The sequence below is a fragment of the Mustelus asterias genome, chromosome 19 (genome assembly GCF_964213995.1).
Source record: "Mustelus asterias chromosome 19, sMusAst1.hap1.1, whole genome shotgun sequence".
Classification (NCBI taxonomy): domain Eukaryota; kingdom Metazoa; phylum Chordata; class Chondrichthyes; order Carcharhiniformes; family Triakidae; genus Mustelus; species Mustelus asterias.
This window is the reverse complement of record NC_135819.1, coordinates 31,321,410-31,342,906: the sequence shown is the minus strand read 5'-3', so window position 1 is coordinate 31,342,906 and position 21,497 is coordinate 31,321,410. Positions and strand designations below refer to the sequence as shown.

Here is a 21,497-nt window from a genome sequence, read left to right as displayed (position 1 = left end):
CGCCAAGGACTTCTCATGTCCCCTCCTAGCTCTCCTAAGCCCCTTTTTCAGCTCATTCCTTGCTAACTTGTAACCCTCAATCGAGCCATCTGAACCTTGTTTCCTCATCCCTACATAAGCTTCCCTCTTCCTTTTCACAAGACATTCCACCTCTTTCGTGAACCATGGTTCCCTCACTCGGCCATTTCCTCCCTGCCTGACAGGGACATACCTATCCAGTATTTGTTCCTTGAAAAAGTTCCACTTTTCATTAGTTCCTTTCTCTGACAGTTTCTGTTCCCAACTTATGCCCCCTAATTCTTGCCTAATCGCATTATAATTACCTCTCCCCCAATTGTAAACCTTGCCCTGCCGTACGGCCCTATCCCTTTCCATTGCAATAACAAAAGACACCGAATTGTGGTCACTATCTCCAAAGTGCTCTCCCACAACCAAATCTAACACTTGGCCCGGTTCATTTCCCAGTACCAAATCCAATGTGGCCTCACCTCTTGTCGGCCTATCCACATATTGTGTCAGGAAACCCTCCTGCACACACTGCACAAAAACTGCCCCATCCGAACTATTTGACCTACAAAGGTTCCAATCAATATTTGGAAAGTTAAAGTCCCCCATGACAACTACCCTGTGACCCCCACACATATCCATAATCTGCTTAGCAATTTCTTCCTCCACATCTCTATTACTATTTGGGGGCCTATAGTAAACTCCTAACAATGTGACCGCTCCTTTCCTATTTCTAACCTCAGCCCATATTACCTCAGTATGCAGATCCCCGTCGAAGTGCCTTTCCGCAGCCGTTAAACTATCCTTGATTAACAATGCCACTCCTCCACCTCTTTTACCAGCTTCCCTACACTTAGTGAAACATCTATACCCCGGAACGTCCAACAACCATTCCTGTCCTTGTTCTACCCACGTCTCCGTAATGGCCACAACATCGTAGTCCCAAGTACCAATCCACGCCCCAAGTTCATCTACCTTGTTCCGGATGCTCCTTGCATTGAAGTAGACACACTTCAACGCACCTTCCTGTCTACCGGTACCCACCCTTGACCCTGATACCTTCCCCAATACCTCACCACCCTCACTGACTTCTGGACTACAACTCCTTTTCCCACTCCCCTGACAAATTAGTTTAAACCCCCCTGAAGAGCCGTAACAAATTTCCCTCCTAGGATATTGGTGCCCCTCTGGTTCAGGTGCACTCCGTCCTGTTTGTACAGGTCCCACCTTCCCCAGAATGTGTTCCAATTATCCACGTATCTGAAACCCTCCCTCCTACACCATCCCTGCAACCACATGTTTAGCTGCACTCTCTCCCTGTTCCTCAACTCGCTATCACGTGGCACCGGCAACATACCAGAGATGACCACATGTTTTGTCTTGGCTCTCAGCTTCCAGCCCAGCTCCAGAAATTCCTGCTTTAAATCCCCGTCCCTTCTCTTACCTATGTCATTGGTACCAAGGTGTACCACGACTTGTGACTGTTTCGCCTCCCCCTTCAGAATCCGGAAAACACGGTCTGAGACGTCACGGACCCTGGCATCCGGTAGGCAACATACCATCCGTGAGTCTCTTTTGCTGCCACAGAACTTCCTATCTATCCCTCTAACTAACGAGTCCCCAATAGATATTGCCCTCCCGCTCTGCCCCTTACCCTCCCGAGCCACAGAGACGGACACAGTGCTGGAGATCCTCTCACTGCGGCTCACCACTGGTATGTCATCCCCCTCAACCGTATCCAAAGCGGAATACTTGTTGCTAAGGGGAACGACCACCGGGGATCCCTGCACGGACTGCTTCCTCCCAGCCCCTCTCACCGTCACCCATCTGTTTTCATTCCTCGGAGTAACTGTATTCCGAAAGCTTCTGTCTATGGCCACCTCTGCGTCCCTAATGATCCTAAGTTCATCCAACTCCAGCTCCAGTTCCCTAACACGGTTTTGGAGGAGCTGCAGGTGGGTGCACTTCCCACAGGTGTAATCAGCAGGGACACTGACGTCGTCCCTCACCTCAAACATAGTGCAAGAGGAACATAGCACTGCCTGCACACCCATCCCCTCTAGATACCTTGCCAGTACCAGGTAGAAACAGCAAAAATGAATTCAACTCACCCCTGCTCGCCCTTTCTGCCTAAGCCCGGTGAGCCAAAGCCTTATAGCTCACACTCTGCTTCCCACTCACTCCACTGCCCGCTCCCAACGCTGCCCGCTCTATACGGCAGCCTACCTTTTATACTTCGCGCGCTTTAAAAACCCTTCCCAGACTCCTTAGCAGCCCACTTCCAGTTTTCACTTTAAACTTAAAATTGGTGTTTGCACACTGAGGATCTACGCACAGCTTGCTGCAGTCTGTAATTCCAGTCAATGTTACAGTCGCACCACCTTCCCGCACATTCTTATGACAGTGACTACACTTTGAAAGTATATTTTGGCTGCAAAATATTGGGACATCCTTCCTTCCTTCCTTCCCTCTGTCTCTCCTTTTCAGATACACCATAGAAAGCATTCTTTCTGGTTGTATCACAGCTTGGTATGGCCCCTGCTCTGCCCAAGACCGCAAGAAATTACAAACGGTCATGAATGTAGCCCGGTCCATCACTCAAACCAGCCTCCCATCCATTGACTCTGTCTACACTTCCTGCTGCCTCGGAAAAGCAGCCAGCATAATTAAGGACCCCACGCACCCCGGACATTCTCTCTTCCACCTTCTTCCGTGGGGAAGAAAATACAGAAGTCTGAGGTCACGCACCAACCGACTCAAGAACAGCTTCCTCCCTGCTGCTGTCAGACTTTTGAATGGACCTACCTCGCACTAAGTTGATCTTTCTCTACACCCTAGCTGTGACTGTAACACTACATTCTGCACTCTCTCCTTTCCTTCTCTATGAATGGTATGCTTTGTCTGTATAGCGCGCAAGAAACAATACTTTTCACTGTACTAATACATGTGGCAATAATAAATCAAATCAAATTTCTCTCTTTCCCTTCCTTTCTTGCTTCTCTTTCCCTCCCTTCCATGCGTCCTGTCCTTCTTTGCACAGTAGAGCATACATGTAGCAGTAAAATATTGTTTCACTTTTTATCCTTTTTCAGTCGTTTGATAATTTTTTCCTTTTCATGCCCTTTACCGAATAAGTCAGTAACCAGTTTCACAGAATCCGTTTTGGTTAATGACCAGTGCAAAACACTGAGAAATATTTTACTGCAGTAAAAATCTAGTCTGGGATGTTGAAACCAGCATTAATCCTTTCTGAAGCAGTGTGTCTGGACTGTGATATGACAAAGAGTCAATAAAAAGTGAATAACAGTCGAGAGTGTAATTTTTACTTAAGTTTAAACTGAGGTTTTTTAAAATTTTGTGATGTCATCAGTCAACCATAAATATCTATGAATTATATGGTCCAACAAAGCAATTGGCTAATCAGAGTGTTGTATTTATAAATCAGAAGAAATTGCATGGTGTTTATGCCGTTATGTAAACACAGCTTCCTTGTTCTTTCTTTTTTAATTTACATTTTCAGAGCATGCAGGCTGCAGGTTCCTCGGAAGCAAGCCCGAAAGCTGAATGTTTGGATCCAGTCAAAGGCTCACGAGGTGCAGGAATCTCCACTGAGAAAATTTAATGAATTCATCATTTTTGTATAAAACATTGTTTATGATGAGGGTATTAAATTATGACTGCAAATAGCCAGAGTAGCTTGGACTAGTAATCCAGAGACTTGGATTAATGATCCGGGGAAGGTATGATATACAGTGTTGCTCCTGGAGGGAGTGTGATATGGGGTGCAATATGGGGGGCTGTGATCTAGGGGTGTGTGACATAGGGGCGTGATATGGGGGTGTGATATGGAGGGTATGATATGGGAGGTGTGATATAGGGAATGTTCCTGGGAGGTGTGATATTGAGGTGTTTGACAGGGGGATGTGATATGAGGTGTGGTATGGGATGGTTATATTGATGTGTGTTAAAGGGGTGTGATATGGAGGGTGTCTTATGGAGGGTGTGATATGGAAGATGTGAATAGGGAATGTTCCTGGGAGGTGTGATATTGGGGTGTTTGACAGGGGGCGTGATATGAGGTGTGATATGGTGGGTTATATTGATGTGTGTTAAAGGGGTACGTGACATGGGGGTGTGATATGTAGTGTGCTAAGGGGAGGTGATAGCAATATGTTATATAGGGGTGTGATATGGGGATGTGATATGGGATATTAATGGGGGTTGGGATATCGGGGTGTGATATGAATTTTATGTATGAGGAGGTGATTTGTGGAATGCGAATGTGGGTGTGATATGAAGGAGGTGATGTAAGGGTGTGATATGGGGTAAGAATGAGGGTGTTATGTGGAAGGTAATTATAGGGATGAGATATTGGAATTGGGTATGAGAAGGTGATGTGAGGGGGTAATTATGAGAGTGTGATACGAAGGGTTGGTATGAGAGTGTGACATGAGGTGGGTAACATGTGGGCAATTTGAGGGGTATAATGGGGGTATGATATGGAGCAATTATGGGTGTCGGATTTTGGGGGTGATGTGAAGGGGTAATTATGAGGATGTGATATGTGGGTGTGATATACGAGGGTTATTGAGGGGAAGATATGAGGGGTGTAATTGGGTATAATATGGGGTAATCATGGGGGTAGGATATTGGGGTATGATATGAGGGGTTAATATGAGGATGTGACATGAGATGGGTGTCACAATAGGTGACATGAGGGGTGTAATGGTGGTGTGATATTGGGATAATTATGGGTGTGTGATATGAGAATAATTATGGGGGTGGGATATTTGGGTAATTATGAGGATGGGATATTGAGGCAATTATTGGGGTAAGTTATGGGAGTTGGATATTGGGGTAATTATGTTTTTTTAAGTTTTAAGTCTATTTGGGGTGGAATATTAGGGTAATTATCGGGGTGTGATATTGAGGTGATATATGAGGGTGGGGCATGGGGTAATTATAGGGCTGGGATATTAATGGTAATTGTAGCAGAGGAATTTTATGGTAATTATGGGGGATATTGGGATAATTATGCAGGTGGGATATTGTGGTTATTACGGGAGTGGGATATTGGGGTAAATATGGGGTGAGATATTAGGGTAATTATAGGGGTGAGATAATGGACTAATCGTATGGGTGGAATATTGGGGGAATTATGGGGTGGGATATTGGTGTAATTATGATGTGGGTTAGTGGGATAATTATGCGGATGTGATATTGGGGTAATTATGGGAGTGTGATATGGGGGTAATTATGGGGCTGGGATATTATGATTATTATGGGAGTGGGATATTAGGGTAATTATGGGGGAATATGAGGGTAATTCTGGGGTGGGGTTGGTGAGGTAATCATGCAGGTGGGATACTGGAGTAATTATGGGGGGATATTGGGGTATGCTATGAGGGCAGGATATTGGGGTAATTATGGGGTGTAATATTGAGATAATTATGGGGTGTGATATTGGGGTAACTATTGGGGTGGAATGTGGGGTAATTATGGGGAAATAAGGGTGGGATATGGGGTAATTATGGGGAAATGAGGGTGGCATATGGGGTGGGATATGGGGTAACTATAGGGTGTGATATGGGGTGGGATGGGGTAACTATGAGGGCAATTTTGGCGAGGGTATGGGGTGGGCTATGAGCTGCTGCCTGTCCCGGGCCGAGTTCCCTTTAAGAGATTGCGATGCTGCCGGAGGGAGGAAGCGGGGCCGGCCCGCGGCGAGTTTGCAGAGAGAGCGGAGCTGGGCAGCAGCACTGCGGGCTGTGTGCCCGGGGGAGAGGGAGCGAGTGAGGACTCTGGGGAGAGGGAGTGAGGACTCCGGGCAGAGGGGAGTGAGGACTCCGGGGTTCAGAACCCCAGCCCCGGGGACATTGACTCAGCTCCCAGTGCCGGCCAGCTGGATACAAGTTACTGAGCAAGTTTGCGGCGCCCAACACTGTCGGTGCAACAGGTACCGGGAGGATCCACAGCCGCCCCCTGGGACAAGCCTGAGCCGCTTCTTGTGGAGCCGCAGAGATCCCGGGACTGACAGGTATGGAACTGAGTGACTTCCCAATGCAGAGTGCAGGGACTTACTGCTGCAGAAACTCACTCCCCAGGCTGGCAGAGTGCTGATACTAACATTCCTGCTAAAAGGAATAGCTTGCATCTGAATAGCGCCTCCGGGACGGTGCAGAAACACGCAGCGCCTTCGCAAAGTTCCTGAAGTATAGTCCTTGCTGGAAGCAAAAAGCAAGGCAGACAATCTGTGCACAGGAAGCTCCCACAGAACATCTGTGTCAGTAATGTTTGTGGAGTGCTGGGGGAACTCCAAAGTTGAATCACAGTGGCTAGCACCGCTGTCTCACAGCGCCAGGGACCCGGGTTCAATTCCTGGCTTTGGGTCACTGCAAACTCCACAGACATTCTCCCCGTGTCTGCGTGGGTTTCCTCCTGGGTGCTCCGCTTTCCTCCCACAGTCCAAAGATGTGCGGGTTAGGCGCACTTGTCATGCTCAATTGCCCCTTAGTGTCAGGGGGATTAGCAGGTGAGGTTACAGGGATAGGGTCTGGGTGGGATTGTTGTCGTTGCAGGCTCGATGTGCCGAATGGTCTCCTTCTGCACTGTAGGGATTTGATGACAAGAGGGTGTTGGCAGCTCAGATAGCCAACTAGTTCAGTGATGGGACTGCTTAGAAAATAAAAACCAAATGCTGGGAAAAAACCTCAACAGGTCTGGCAGCATCTGTGGAGAGGGAAACAGAGTTAACGTTTCAAGTCTGACCCCTCATCAGTTAGAAAAATCATACTGGACTCAAAACGTTACCACTGGGTGAAATCTTACCAAAAAATGGCAGAGTATTGTTTCCGGCAAGTAAACCAGTGTGTTTCTCTCCAGAGATGTTTTTTTCTCTAGATCTTACAACGCTGCCAAAAATAATCCAGGAGCTATGTTCCACACCGTCACACGGGGGATGGGGTCTGAACACCCTCTCAAAGCCGGCTGAACTGAGATCTAGGTGCCCTGATCAGCACCTGAGTAAACATCCGCCCACCCCCTCACCCCCACCCTGTCCACCACAGACATCTCAGGGACTCCCTTCCCCACCTCCTATTGGAGTCAGCACTTCTCTAACCCCCCTCCCTGATCATCGGCACCTTCTCCCCCACTCTCCCCCTCCACCCCACAACAGTCAGAGCCAACACCCACCAACACCCTCACCCAATGGCCATCGCTGGCATTGCCCGCTCCTCCGTCCGTTCCCAGCCATCTACATGAACTTACCCCCCCCCCCGACTTTTCTCCATGAGACTCCCACTGCCTGGCCCTGCCCCCTCCTCTGGGGAGGCTATACTAACCTTTACAACCCTGGGAGGCCCCTTGACAGGTTGACGTCCAGGTGAGCCTGTTGTAGATGGCACTGATGTGATGCCATGCCACGCCTGCTGAATATCCAGTGAGGGGGGGTGAGGGGTGAGGGGGGGGAGGGGGAGGGAGAGAGTGCTTGCCAATGACAAGCTAATATATTAATATGAGATTCCTGCGGAGTCGCGATGTTTCACGTTGCTCCGCCGACGAGGGGGCCGGAAGTTCGGAACTCGGAAACTCGCCGGCGCGAATCGCACTCTCTGGAGTTTGAGCACGCGCCGCCATTCCCACAGATGGAGACTGCGGGCTCGGAATCTCCTCTTCCGTTTCTTCCCTCACAGATGCTGCCAGACCCGCTTGAGCTATTCCAGCATTCTCTGTTTTTATTGCAGATTTGCAGCATTTTGGTGTAGTGGCCATGGTTGTTTTACAGACTGGAGGAAGGTCAGTAGTGTCTTCTCCAGGAGTTAGTCCGAGAACCACAGGTCTTTGTGATCTGTGTTAGTGTCCTGGAGTTGGGTGTGAAGGGTACCTGCTCAAAATTTGCCGATGGCACAAAACTTGGAAGTATTGTGAACCGTGAGGAGGATAGTGGTCGACGTCTAGTGGACAGGGGTTGGTGGAATGTGCATGTGGCAGATGAAATTTAACGCGGAGAGGTGTTTCCACATTTCAATGGAAAGAATAAGGAAAAGACAACATATAATATAAGGTATAATTCTAAAGGTGCTGTAGGAACAGAAGGACCTGTGGGTGGGGGCAGCTTGGTAGCGCAGTGGTTAGCACTGCTGCCTCACAGCGCCAGGGACCTGGGTTCGATCCCCGGCTTGGGTCACTGTCTGTGCAGACTTTGCACATTCTCCCTGGGTTTCCTCTGGGTGCTCCAATTTCCTCCCACAATCCAAAGATGTGCTGGTTAGGTGCATTGACCATGCTAAATTCTCCCTCGGTGTACCCGAACAGGTGTCGGAGTGTGGCGACTAGGGGAATTTCACAGTAACTTCATTGCAGTGTTAATGTAAGAATACTTGTGACTAATAAATAAACTATATGGATACCAAGTATTGAAGGTGGCAGGCCAGTTGAGAAAGTGGTTAATGAGCATATAGACAAGATAATGAACTGTATAAATAGAAGTATAGAGTACAAAGGATAGGAAGTTATGGTGAGCCTTTAGAAAACACTGGTTCAGCCTTCACTAGAGTATTGTGTTCAATTCTTTAGGAAGCTTGTAAAGGCTTTAGAGAGAGAGCACAAAAGATTTATAAGAATGGTTCCGGGGATGAGGAACTCCAATGTGGCTCGAGCGGAGAAGCTGGAGTTCACATTAGAAATTAGGATTAGATAAAGCTGTTCACAAGTGTGAGCGGTTTGGACAGATTGGATAAGGAGGGATCGAGAACCAGAGAACATAGATTTAAGGAGCTCAGCAATAGAACCAGAGGCATAATGAGGAGAATCTTTGATTTGCAGCAAGTGGTTAGGATCTGGAATGCACTGTCTGAGAGTGTGGTGGAGACAGATTCACACAGCAAGAAGGCATACAGCATGCTTGCCTTCATCGGCCAAGGCATTGAGTTTAAAAATTGTCACGTTGCAGCTTTATAGATCCTTAATTAGGCTGCACTTGGAATATAGTGTTCAGTTCTGGTTGCCACACTACCAGAAGGATGTGGAGGCTTTGGAGAGGGTACAGAAAAGATTTATCAGGATGTTGCCTGGTATGGAGGGCATTAGTTATGAGGAGAGGTTGGAGAAACTTGGTTTGTTCTCACTGGAATGACGAAGATTGAGGGGAGACCTGATAGAAGTCTACAAGATTATGAGAGGCACGGACAGAGTGGATAGTCAGAAGCTTTTTCCTGGGATGGAAGAGTCAATTACTAGGGGGCACAGGTTTAAGGTGCAGGGGCAAGGTTTAAAGGAGATGTACGAGGCAGGTTTTTTAACACAGAGGGTGGTGTGTGCTTGGAACTCACTGCCGGGGGAGGTAGTGGAAGCAGATATGATAGTGAGTTTTAAGGGGCGTCTTGACAAATACATGAATAGGATGGGAATGGAGGATATGGTTCCCACAAGGGTAGGGAGTTTTAATTGAGTTGGGCAGCATGGTCGGTGTAGACCTGGAGGCCTTTGTTCTTTGAGTGGTTAGGATCTGGAATGTACTGTCTGAGAGTGTGGTGGAGGCAGATTCACACAATGATCACAGGACTCTGGGGAAAAGGCAGGGGAGTGGGATTAGCTGAATAGCTGTTGCAGAGAGCCAGCAGAGAGACAATGGCTTCCTCCTGTATTGTCTTTGATTTTGTGAATAGTCCCCATCCCAACACGTCACCCAGCTGAGAGGGCGGATGGGCCCTACTTTAACATCTCTTCCTGAAAGATTGGAGCTCCTGCAGTGCAGCACTCCCACAGCCCTGCAGCAGCCTGGAGTATGTGCTCAGGTGTTTGGAGTGCATCTTGAACCCTCAACCTCCTGACTCCGAGGTATGAATTCTGCACAATGATCCATTGCTGATCTGTATATCGATCAGTTAACCACTGTGCCAACATGCTCTTGTGTAAGTTTTGTTAATGTGTGTTAAGTGGTGATGTGGATTGGGGGAGGAGGGTGATGCTTGACATTGATAAGATGTTATCACCTTTTTAACTTTTATTAAAACTTAGCACTATCTGGACAATAATGAACATTATTGCTTTATTCAAGGCCAAGTCATCGGCCCTTGTTGGGGAATGGGGAAGATTAGGGTGTGAGCCAGTTAAATATATCTCCGGACTGACTGAACTCCACTTACACAAGACTATTTTCCATGTGATGTTTCCTCGCAGCTAAATTAGTTTCTCGTCAGACTGCGGAAAGTATGGAAAGGGTATCACAGAGTGGCGGGTCTGGAAATTTGTCTCCATTGGTCAACAACAGGTCACACTGTCCCCGCAGCCTGACATCACTGACTGATGACCCTATGAAGGGTCGACCCTAAACAATGACAGCACATGACGCAGCAGGAGGGCCGGAGATCCAGCGGTTCTTTCTGGGCTGTAGTTGGCTCCACCCCCTTTAAGCAACAATAAATAATCCCAGATGAAGCTCTGTGGAGTGACTGTAGACACAGCATTCAGCAATTAGCCCTTTCTGAAGTCATGGGTCATTACAGTCAGAGGCACATTCTTCCAACAGATCCGTAAGCTGAGTCAAATGTGAACCTAAATCTCTAAGAGCAGAAGAAATTTGGGTTAAATTTGAGGAAGAATGAATTTATACAGCACCATCCACAACCTCAGAACATCCCAAATGCTTTACAGCCAATGGGATACATGGAAAGTAGGTTCCGTGTTGCAATGTATCAAACACAGAAGCTGATTTGCACAGAGATATGATCCACAAGCAGCAATGTGCTGGTGGACAGGTATTGGTCTTAGAGATATTTGCTGGAATTTTATTGCCCTGCCCACCACGGGAATTGGAGCAGACAGTGGGAAGGTCTGTTGACCTCGGGCGGGATTTTCCAGAATCAGGATGAGCGAAGCTGTAAAATCTCCCCGCCCCCCATTGCCTCTCATCTGTTTCCCTGTCGCCCTCCAACTCACCCTCAACTCACAGAGAGTCCCGTTCCCCTATCGCCCCCGACTCGGTGCGAGCCCCGTTCTCCAATCGTCCCCCCCCCCCCCCCCGAACTCGGAGCGAGTCCCGTTCCCTGATTGCCACTGTGCTCGCTGTCCTACGTTGAGTCCTGGCTGAGGAATATTTTTTTCTTGTTTTCAAATCCCTCCATAGCCCTGCCCCACCTTTTTACAATAATCTCTTCCAGCCCCACAACAGATCAAATATCTGAACTCAGCGAACTCTGACCTCTTGAGCCAATTTCAATGGCTTCACTATTGGTGATCGGAGCTTCAACCTGGGCGCTCTCTAAACATCTCTGACGCTGTCTCTCCTTCCACCTCAAGACACTGCTTTGATATCACTACCTTTGACCAAGCATTTGGCCATCTGCCCTCATGTCATCATAAGTAACTTGGTGTCAAATTTTGCTTTATTACATTGTTGTGAAATGTCTAATGATATCGATATAAGAAGCTTTTGTTCTTCTCTGGATTATGCCAAGGGGGTCTTTTGCATTCACCTCAGAGTTCAATGCCCCATTTGAAAGAGAGCACCTCCTCCAACAGTGCAGCAGTCCCTCAGTAATGCACGGGCGAGTTAGTTTGATTGTGTTCCAATCTGGGGAGTGGGATTTGAACCCACACCCTCCTGAGGTAGAAGTGAGAGTGCTGTTGAGCCAAGACTGCCACTGGATTTGCATTAGCACCATTCTACCATTCAGCAAAGTAAAGTTTATTTATTAGTGTCACAAGTAGGCTTACATTAACATTGCAATGAAGTTACTGGGAAAATTCCCTGGTCGCCACACTCTGGCGCCTGTTCGGGCACGCTGAGGGAGAATTTAGCACCTGACCAGCACGTCTTTCAGACTGTGGGAGGAAACCGGAGCACCCGGAGAAAACCCATGCAGACACGGGGAGAGTGTGCAAACTCCACACAGACAGTGACCCGTGCTGGAAATTGAACCCGGGTCCCTGGCGCTGTGAGGCAGCAGTGCTGACCACCGTGCCGCCCCTTTCTTGTCGGCAGCAGTGTGTAAAAATATTTTCTCCAGCACAAAGGTTGACTTGAGTAATCATTGTGCACTAATTTCAGGAGGAGGACACAAGCGCACTCACTGGGTGGCTGTGAATCTGGTTGATTGTTGCCAGTGCTGGCGGGTTTGAAGCCATGGTTCTATTTCATGTCGTTGCATTTTTCCCTTCCTCGTCGCTATTTCAGCCTTTTGTAGAGCTTTGTGTTGTGGTTGCCTTTAACACATGTTCCTCAGCTGTTATGGCCTCCCCTCCTCCGCACCCCCAGCCTCCCCCCCCCCTCCCCCCCTCCCCCCACTCCCTCCCTTGTGGCACAGACTTCAAAGTTGGCAAATAGACGGTGTTGTGGCAAGGGGATAAAGGATCCATTTTCACTTGTGTGGAGCCCATCCAGATGTTCTTGTGGCCCGTTGACAGGAAGACTCTGCTCACTAATCAGCAGCGATTTTATTTTTTAATTTCTCTCTCTGATTTTTACCCATTCCAAGGACCAGCTGGGGCCACAGCTTGAATTTATTTTATTGGCTCTGAATGCGGAGAGGATTTATTATTTATTTACCTGTCTGGCCTAGTGGTGTTATCGCTAGACTATTAATCCAGAAACTTAGCTAATGTTCTGGGGACTCGGGTTCGAATCCCCGCCACGGCAGATGGTGGAATTTGAATTCAATAAAAAAAATCTAGAATTAAGAATCTACTGATGACCCATTGCTGATTGTCGGAAAAACCCATCTGGTTCACTAATGTCCTTTTAGGGAAGGAAATCTGCCCTCCTTGCCCGGTCTGGCCTACATGTGACTCCAGAGCCACAGCAATGTGGTTGACTCTCAACTGCCCTCTGAAATGGCCGAGCAAGCCACTCAGTTCAAGAGCAATTAGTGGTGGGTAATAAATGCTGGCCCAGCCAACGACACCCATGTCCCATGAATGAATAAAAATTAACCTGGGTCTCTGGCGCTGTGAGGCAGTAGTGCTAACCACTGTGCCACCATGCTGTCTGTTTCTTCCTCTGGGAGAATCTAGAATTAGGGGGTCACTGTTTAAGAATAAGGGGTCGCACAGTTAACACAGAGATGAGGAGAAACCTTTTCCACTCGAGAAGATGGTGAGTCGCTGGAACTTTCTTCCTGACAAAGCAATGGAATGGAAGTAGCGTTTGAATATTTTTGAGGCAGAAATGGGTAGATTCTTGATGAGCAAGGGAGTGCTAGGTTACTGGGGGTAGGCAGGATGCAGATTTGAGGCCATTATCAGATCAGCCACAATCTTATTAAATGTTGAAGCAGATTCGAGGGGCTGAATAGCCACCTCTTGCTCCTTGTTTGTGTATTTTTCTCTAGTACAGTTGAAACTTTTACAGATGCACCATAGAAAGCTTTCTGGTTGTATCACATCTTGGTATGGGCTCCTGCTCTGCCCAAGAACGCAAGGAACTACAAAAGGTAATGAATGTAGCCCAATCCATCACGCAAACCAGCCTCCCATCCATTGACTCTGTCTACACTTCCCGCTGCCTCGGCAAAGCAGCCAACATAATTAAGGACCCCACGCACCCCAGACATTCTCTCTTCCAACTTCTTCCTTCGGGAAAAAGATACAAAAGTCTGAGGTCACGTCCCAACCGACTCAAGAACAGCTTCTTCCCTGCTGCTGTCAGACCTTTGAATGGACCTACCTTTCATTAAGTTGATTTTTCTCTACAACTTAGCTGTGACTGTAACACTACATTCTGCACTCTCTTGTTTCCTTCTCTATGAACGGTATGTTTTGTCTGTATAGCGCGCAAGAAACAATACTTTTCACTCTATGTTAATACATGTGACAATAATAAATCAAATCACAAATGGCCACAAATTATGAATTTAACTCGAGTTTAAAATATTAAAAGAATTTAAAACATTCTTGTCTGAAGGTGTGCAGAAATAAGGACACATTGATGAGTGTAGATTTACGGATGTCTTGCTTCATAAAAAGAGGAAAGCTGGCAAAGCCACATTGACTGTCCAACCCTAGAGGTGGTGGTCCACCCGAGTGGAGTTTTAGGCCGAGGATACTTCAGAAGCCATGTGTAGGCCTGATTAGAGCTGGAGCTACAGATTCTCTTCCCTCGAGGAGATAGTTGGATTAGAAAATTAAAAGTTTTTTAAAACTGTAATATGGATGCTATTGTGCTCACATTAGAACCATAGAATCCCTACAGTGCAGAAAGAGGCCATTTGGCCCATCAAGAGGCCCAGGCTCTCCCCTCTGCCCTATCCCCATAACCCTGCACATTTACCATGACCAATCTACCTTACCTGCACATCTTTGGACACTAAGGGGCAATTTAGCATGGCCAATCCACCTAACCTACACACATCTTAAGTATCGTTCCACAAATTGCTTCATGGTTGGGGTTTGATGCCTTGAAATCCGGTCCAGTGTTAAACCACTCTGGTGTTGGTCATGGTGTATAGTCTGGTAGGGATCTGTACTGGGTTAGAATCATAGAATTCATACAGTGCAGAAGCAAGCCATTCAGCCCATCAAGCCTGCACTGACTCTTCGACAATAAATCCCACCCAGGCCCTATCCCCGTAACCTCACATTTTGCCCCGTTAATCCCCCAACCTGTACACCTTGGGACACTAACAGACAACTTAGCATGTCTAACCTAACCTAACCTGCACATCTTTGGGGGGTGTGTGGAAGGAAATCGGAGCTCCCGGAGGAAACACACGCAAACACGGGGAGAACGTGCAGATTCCACACAGACAGTGACCCAAGGCAAGGTTCCCGAGTCCCTGGCGCTATGAGGCAGCAGTACTAACCACTGTGCCACCATGCAACCCTTGAGGGTTATGAGGGATCCTCATAAACGGTGTTAAAAATACGGGCAGTATTATCAGTTTTGATGACAATGCTACGTTAAGTGATGGAAGTTGCACAGAAGATTGGTAATGCTCTGAGTGATTGCTACACTGTGCTTGTTTGGCTGGTGATGGTTGGATTGTTTATTTAAGTGGCTGAGAATCAGGTGATTACACTGACCCTGTAAAACATGCAGACAATGGATTCCTATCTGCGGCAGAGATAGAAAGGAGAAGAATACGTGGCAGTGGGTTAATCATTCGCCCAAATGATTATGTAAATAAGATCAAAATATTGCTGTACATCTCAGGAATAGTTGACTAGTTGTTTCAATCTTCAAGAACTCATCATTGGGATCACATTTGGTGTACATATTGGAATGCTGCTACCTTCAACATCACAATGCTCTGGAATCCCCTTGGAGACAGGGGGCGAGATTTTCCGGCCACACTCGCCCCAAAGACTGGAAAATCCCACCTGAGGTCAACACGGCATGGTCCGTGTGCCGCCCGCTATGATTCCCATGGGGCGGGGGGGGGATGGAAAAATTCTACCCATGACCTCAGTCTGCTTTGGGCTGTAGAATTAGACGGTGTGCAAGGCATGTGTGTAAAGTCCAAGGACATTAGTTTGAAGATGGTCAGGTGAATGTTCGCTGGTGGAGTGTGCCCTCTGATTTAGTTTTGGAGTTGACCAGGTAATTCATTTAAACGTGTTCCCTTTAAGAAAAAAAATGATGCAGCTAAGCACTTAAAGGGACAGCACGCTCAGAAGGAAAAAGCCGTTCAGAGCAGTGCTCTTATTTCCCAGTTTAATGTTTTTTTTCTATTTTGGGTGGGGCCTTTCAAGTTGCTGCATGTCTGTGCAGCCTGGAGGGAACATTGGCCTTGGCCAATCATCATCCCTCAACCAGCATTACTGAAAAACAGATAATTGGGTCATTATCTCTGTGCTCTTTCCAATTGCTGTTGTGTTTCCTATATTATATTATGACCGTGACTACACTTTGGAAAGTATTTAATTAGACATGAAATACTTTTGGGCTATACTGAGCTGACGGGAATTGCTGTGTGAACTCAAGTCTGATCTTCCTTTACAAATGCACTCAGATTCATTAACAGTGAGCGAGTGTGTAATTGGTATTAATAGCTGGGACTTAGAGGTTGCACTGGAAATGTCAGCCTGCATTTTGTGCTCTACTGGAGCGGGACCTGAACCCATAAACTTGGTGACTCAAAGGCAAAATGCTCCGCGCTGAACTTTGTCTAACCTCATGATGTGTGACTGTATATACATTGTGGAGATGTCCTATGGCCTGAAATGTGTCCGGCACTGAAGTAACTACACATCTGGTGCAGTCACACTCCCTCTCTTGGCAAAGTGCCAACTTATCGCATATCCCTGGTGCTTGTCTCATTTCAGATCCTTCATCTGAAAGCAAAGCCGTCAGTGCTAGTTTGACAGGACAGACTCCAGCCTGGTTGAAGTTGTTCCGTGTGTCTGCCCTTCCAGTGATTAGACCCCGGCAGATATCAACACAGACCTTTCCTCAGCCACTATCAAACGTTAATGTAGGTACAGGCCAAATGTGGTGGTGTATTTAGAAGGGTCACAAGTGCTTAAGCAAGCTTAAGATCCCCTCTTTGTGATCAGGTAGCAGCCTCATTCTGTATACTGGTACAATCATACTACACAGAAGATGGACATTTGGCCCATCATGTTTGTGCTGGCTCCCTGGAAGAGCTATCCAGTTAGTCTCTTTACCCTATCTAAAGTTAATGTTTATTTATTAGTCACAAGTAAGGCTTACATTAACACTGCAATAAAGTTACTGTGAAATTCCCCTAGTCGCCACATTCTGGCGCCTGTTCGGGCCAATACACCTAACCAGCACGTCTTTCAGACTGTGGGAGGAAACCGGAGTACCCGGAGGAAACCCACGCAGACACGGGGAGAACGTGTAAACTCCACACAGACAGTGACTCAAGCCGGGAATTGAACCCGGGTCCCTGGAGCTGTAAAGCAGCAGCGCTGAACACTGTGTTACCGAGCCGCCCCGCTCCTCCTTCATGGCCCCATTATCTTTAAACAATTTTAAATCTCTGTCCAATTCCCTTTTGAACATTACTTTTGAATCTGCTTCCTTCATCCTTTCAAGAGATGCATTTCAGATCAACAACTAAGTCACTTAGTCACTTAAAAAAAATTATCTCCACCCTCCAACCCCAGGTTTTGCACCAATTGTTTAAAATCTGTGTCATCTTTTTCCCAGCCAGTGAAACCTCTCATCATTTTGAAAACTCCTTGCTCCACCCCCTGCTCCAGGGTGAACCGTCCCAACTTCTCCAGTCTCTCCAGATAGCTGACGTCCCCGGTACCACTGCACTGTTTCTAAGGCCTTGACATCCAAAGTGTCTGCCCAAACTTCGATGTAATTCTAATAGCTGAGGTCTAACCAGTGATTTTTAAAGCTAATTGCCTTCCTTTCATACGCTGTGCCTCCATTGATAAGCCGAAGGGTGGCACAGTGGTTAGTACTGCAACCTCTCAATGCCAGGGATCCAGGTTCAGTTCCACCTGGGATCTCTGTGTGGAGTTTGCACATTCTCCCCGTGTCTGCGTGGGTTTCCTCCAGGTGCTCCAGTTTCCTCCCACAGTCCAAAATGTGCGGGTTAAGCGGATTGGCCGTGCTAAATTGACCCTTGGTGTCAGGATGATTAGTAGGGTAAATACGTGGGGTTACAGGGATAGGGCCTGGGTGGAATTGTTGTAGGTGCAGGCTCTAACACTGCTGTTTCACAGTTCCAGGGATCCGGGTTCGATTCCCGGCTTGGGTCACTGTCTGTGCGGAGTCTGCACACTGCCCCTGTGTCTGTGTGAGTTTCTTCCGGGTGCTCCAGTTTCCTCCCACAGTCCAAAGGCATGCTGGTTAGGGTGCATTGACCATGCTAAATTCTCCATCAGTATATCTGAACAGGAGCTGGAGTGTGGGGAGTTTCACAGTAACTTCATTGCAGTGTTAATGTAAGCCTACTTGTGACTAATAAATAAATAAACTTTTTAAACTTTAAGGCTCGATGGGCCTAAGGTCTCTTTTTGCACTGCAGGGATTCTATGATTCAATCCATTTTTTTGACCAACTCCCTCAATTTAACCTGCTATCTTCAAAGATGTGTGAATTCTATTTAAAATAGAATGCTTTGTCTTCATGGATAGTAAAAAAATAATGTGCTTATAATCAACTCGGGTACATTTACAACCATATTTACTGAAACCAATATTATTCTTTGACCAATTTTATCGAATGTAAGCCTTATCAATAAATAGTCCTCAGTATTGATATGATATTTGAATGAAACCTCTTTCTGTTGAAGAAGTGTGGTCTATTTGCATACATATGTGTATTTAAATATGTCTTTACCACACAGATCCAGTTCTACCAGCAATTTTGGCAGTCCATTTAGTCAGTTGTTATGTTCTGTCTCGGGTCATGGTTCCTCCTGATTACTAATCTTATTTTGAATAAATATTTTGTGTGGAGCACTCACTGCTGCCACAAACAGATGGAGTGCCGCTTGTCAAATGATATTGAGGCACTTCACGTGGTCACAGCCGAGCGATGCTGCATTGCTGATTTCTGCAGACTTTAAGAGTTGGCAAACACTTAACGTTGAAAGCTGCAGTCAGTGCTGCTGCTTTGGTGTCCACATATTGTTCAGTTAGTGACTAAATAAGTTCCTGCTCCTTACTGTAAGGTACAGCATGACTTGTTCTCTCTTTCTGCTCTGGGGTTAAGCCTCGAGGGCTGAAGTATCTGAAGATTGTCGGAAGACTGAGACAATGACCTTGGCTTGTGACTGGAGAAGCGTTGAAACTGCCCGGAGTTGGGATACCCCACAGTGAGGAGGCTAGACCCTTTCCCTGAGAAGGGACAAGTGTTAAGGGGTAGGTGTGTCCCAAAGCTGATTTGTGTTGGCACTCCAGAACCTCAAGTGGCAGGATTATCAGATGAGGGCGGCATGGTGGCACAGTGGTTAGCACTGCTGCCTCACGGCACCAGGGACCGGGATTCAATTCCGGCCTTGGGTGACTGTGTGGAGTTGGCACATTCTCCCTGCGTCTGTGTGGGTTTCCTCCCATAGTCCAAAGATGTGCGGGTTAGGTGGATTGGCTAAATTGCCCCTCAGTGTTGGGGGGTTAACAGGGTAAATATGTGGGGTTACGGGAATAGGGCCTGAGTGGGATTGTTGCTGGTGTGGGCTCGATGGGCCAAATGGTCTCCTTCTGCACTGTAGGGATTCTATGAAGTAATTATGCAGGCCCTAAATAATTTAGTACACATTTTTCAGAACTTTGTGACAAATCTTGTGACAAAGTCTCCGCAGTGTACCATGCCTCGGGACATCCTTTCCTGCAGCGTATCGGGTAGACAACGTTGGCTGAGTTGCAAGAGTATGTATCGTGTACCTGGTGGATGGTGTTCTCACGTGAGATGATGGCATCCGTGTCGATGATCTGGCACATCTTGCAAAGGTTGCTGTGGCAGGGTTGTGTGGTGTCGTGGTCAATGTTCTCCTGAAGGCTGGGTAGTTTGCTGTGGACAATGGTCTGTTTGAGGTTGTGCGGTTGTTTGAAGGCAAGAAGTGGGGGTGTGGGGATGGCCTTGGCGAGATGTTCGTCATCAGCGATGACATGATGAAGGCTCCGGAGAAGATGTCGTAGCTTCTCCGCTCCGGGGAAGTACTGGATGACGAAGGGTACTCTGTCCGCCGTGTCCCCTGTTTGTCTTCTGAGGGGGTCGGTGCGGTTTTTCTACCAAATAAACCTGTTGGACTTTAACCTGGTGTTGTGAGACTTCTTACTGCGTTTACCCCAGTCTAACGCCGGCATCTCCACATCATGTCTGTCATGCTCCCCAGCTGCTTGCCCAGATTGAACGGACACCCATGTTCTGGACTTGCACCGAGGCTTGCCTATCTTACCTGGGAGAGTGGCGCTCAAAGCTCAGCACAGTACTCCAGATGGAGCCTGACCAACGCTCTGTACAGCTGAAGCATAATTTATCTCCCCTTTTCATTATGACATAAAGGCTTTTCACTAGGCTTTTGTGTATCTTGCGTACCCTGCGATTTAGCTTCAAGTAATTTTGGTGTGCATAGAATCTCAGAATAGAATCCCTATAGTGCAGAAAGAGGCCATTTGGCCCATTGAATCTGCACTGACAATCCACCTAGGGCCTATCTCCATAAGCCCATATATTCACCCTGCAAGTCCCCCTTACACTAAGGGATAATTTAGCATGTCCAATCAACCTAACCCCCACAGCTTTGGAGTGTGGGAGGAAACTGGAGCATCTGGAGGAAAGCCACGCAGACACGGGGAGAATGTGCAGACTCCGCACAGACAATCACCCACCCTGCTTCCTCACAGCATCATGCAGATGCCATGTTAGATGAAACATGCTGTATAAACATAACAGTTGTGAGCATGTCCTGCAGAGAGCTTGCAGAAGACAGAGTGTCTAAAAATAATGCCATTTCATGGCAGCTGTGCGTGTCACTTAGAATTACTCCTGTCCTCTGAAAACGAGGTGCATTATTGAACAGACCTTGCAACATTTAGTGATGGTTGAAGATGTTGAAGGAATGGGTGCAGTGTGTGTAAAATGTTTAGCTGTCAGCATGCCTGAGGTGTCCCCTCGATCTGACATTGTTCCGGGTCTCCCTGATGCTACTTTGTGTTCAGAATCACATTTATGTTCAACCGACTTTGCTTTAATCAACTTGACTGACAGTCAGAAACCTTTCAGGAGCACATTATGATGTTGGATCAGGCCAGTGATTGAGTGACGAGCAGCACGGTGGCACAATAATTGGCACTGCCACTTCCTAGCTCGGGTCACTGTCTGTGTGGAGTTTGCACATTCTCCCCGTGTCTGCGTGGGTTTCCTCACACAGTCCAAAGACATGCTGGTTAGGTGTATTGGCCGTGCTAAGTTCTCCCTCAGTGTACCTGAACAGATGTGTGGCGACGAGGGGATTTTCATTCCGTAACTTCATTCCGGTGTTCTAGAGTCATAGAATCCGACAGTGCAAAAGGAGGCCATTCGGCCCATCGAGCCTGCACCGATCACAATCCCACCCAGGCCCTATCTCCATAACCCCATGCATTTACCCTAGCTAGTCCCCCTGACACTAAGGGGCAATTTAGCATGGCCAATCTACCTAACCCGCACATCTCTGGGAGGAAACTGGAGCACCCGGAGGAAACCCACGCAGACACGGGGAGAAAGTGCAAACTCCGCACAGACAGTGACCTGAGGCTGGAATTGAACGTGGGTCCCTGGCGCTGTGAGGCAGCAGTGCTAACCAATGTGCCAATGTAAGTCTACTTGTGACACTAATAAATAAACAAATGTTTGGGACTAGTTTGGGAAATGGGATTAAGTGTCAATGGTTGACATTTGATAGCAGGGCAGAAACAGAGAGTGGTGACTTTGATTAGCTCTCCCGTTGTTGGGTGTGTGGTTGCTTGGGCAACGTTTCTGCTTGCTGCTGTTTCCCTTCATGTGAACTACAGGGGGGATAGTTAATTAAACAGCGGCTTGATCCTGTTCTCTTGGAGAATGGACCTAGCTGACTGAGTGACGG

At 47.3% G+C, this 21,497-nt stretch overlaps 1 protein-coding gene across 4 annotated transcripts in view; it reads left to right on the top strand.

The window, feature by feature from the left end:
• The first annotated feature begins 5,693 nt into the window (after nucleotides 1–5,693).
• Nucleotides 5,694–21,497, top strand: part of rassf8b (Ras association domain family member 8b) — a 142,930-nt gene continuing 127,126 nt past the window's right edge. For 3 of the 4 annotated variants that reach the window (XM_078235287.1, XM_078235289.1, XM_078235288.1), the window contains exon 1: nucleotides 5,694–6,043. The gene's annotated coding sequence lies outside the window, so the exon portion shown is untranslated. Of the gene's footprint in view, nucleotides 6,044–18,643; nucleotides 18,793–21,497 lie in introns of those variants that run through there. The other variant, XM_078235290.1, reaches the window with a different exon arrangement.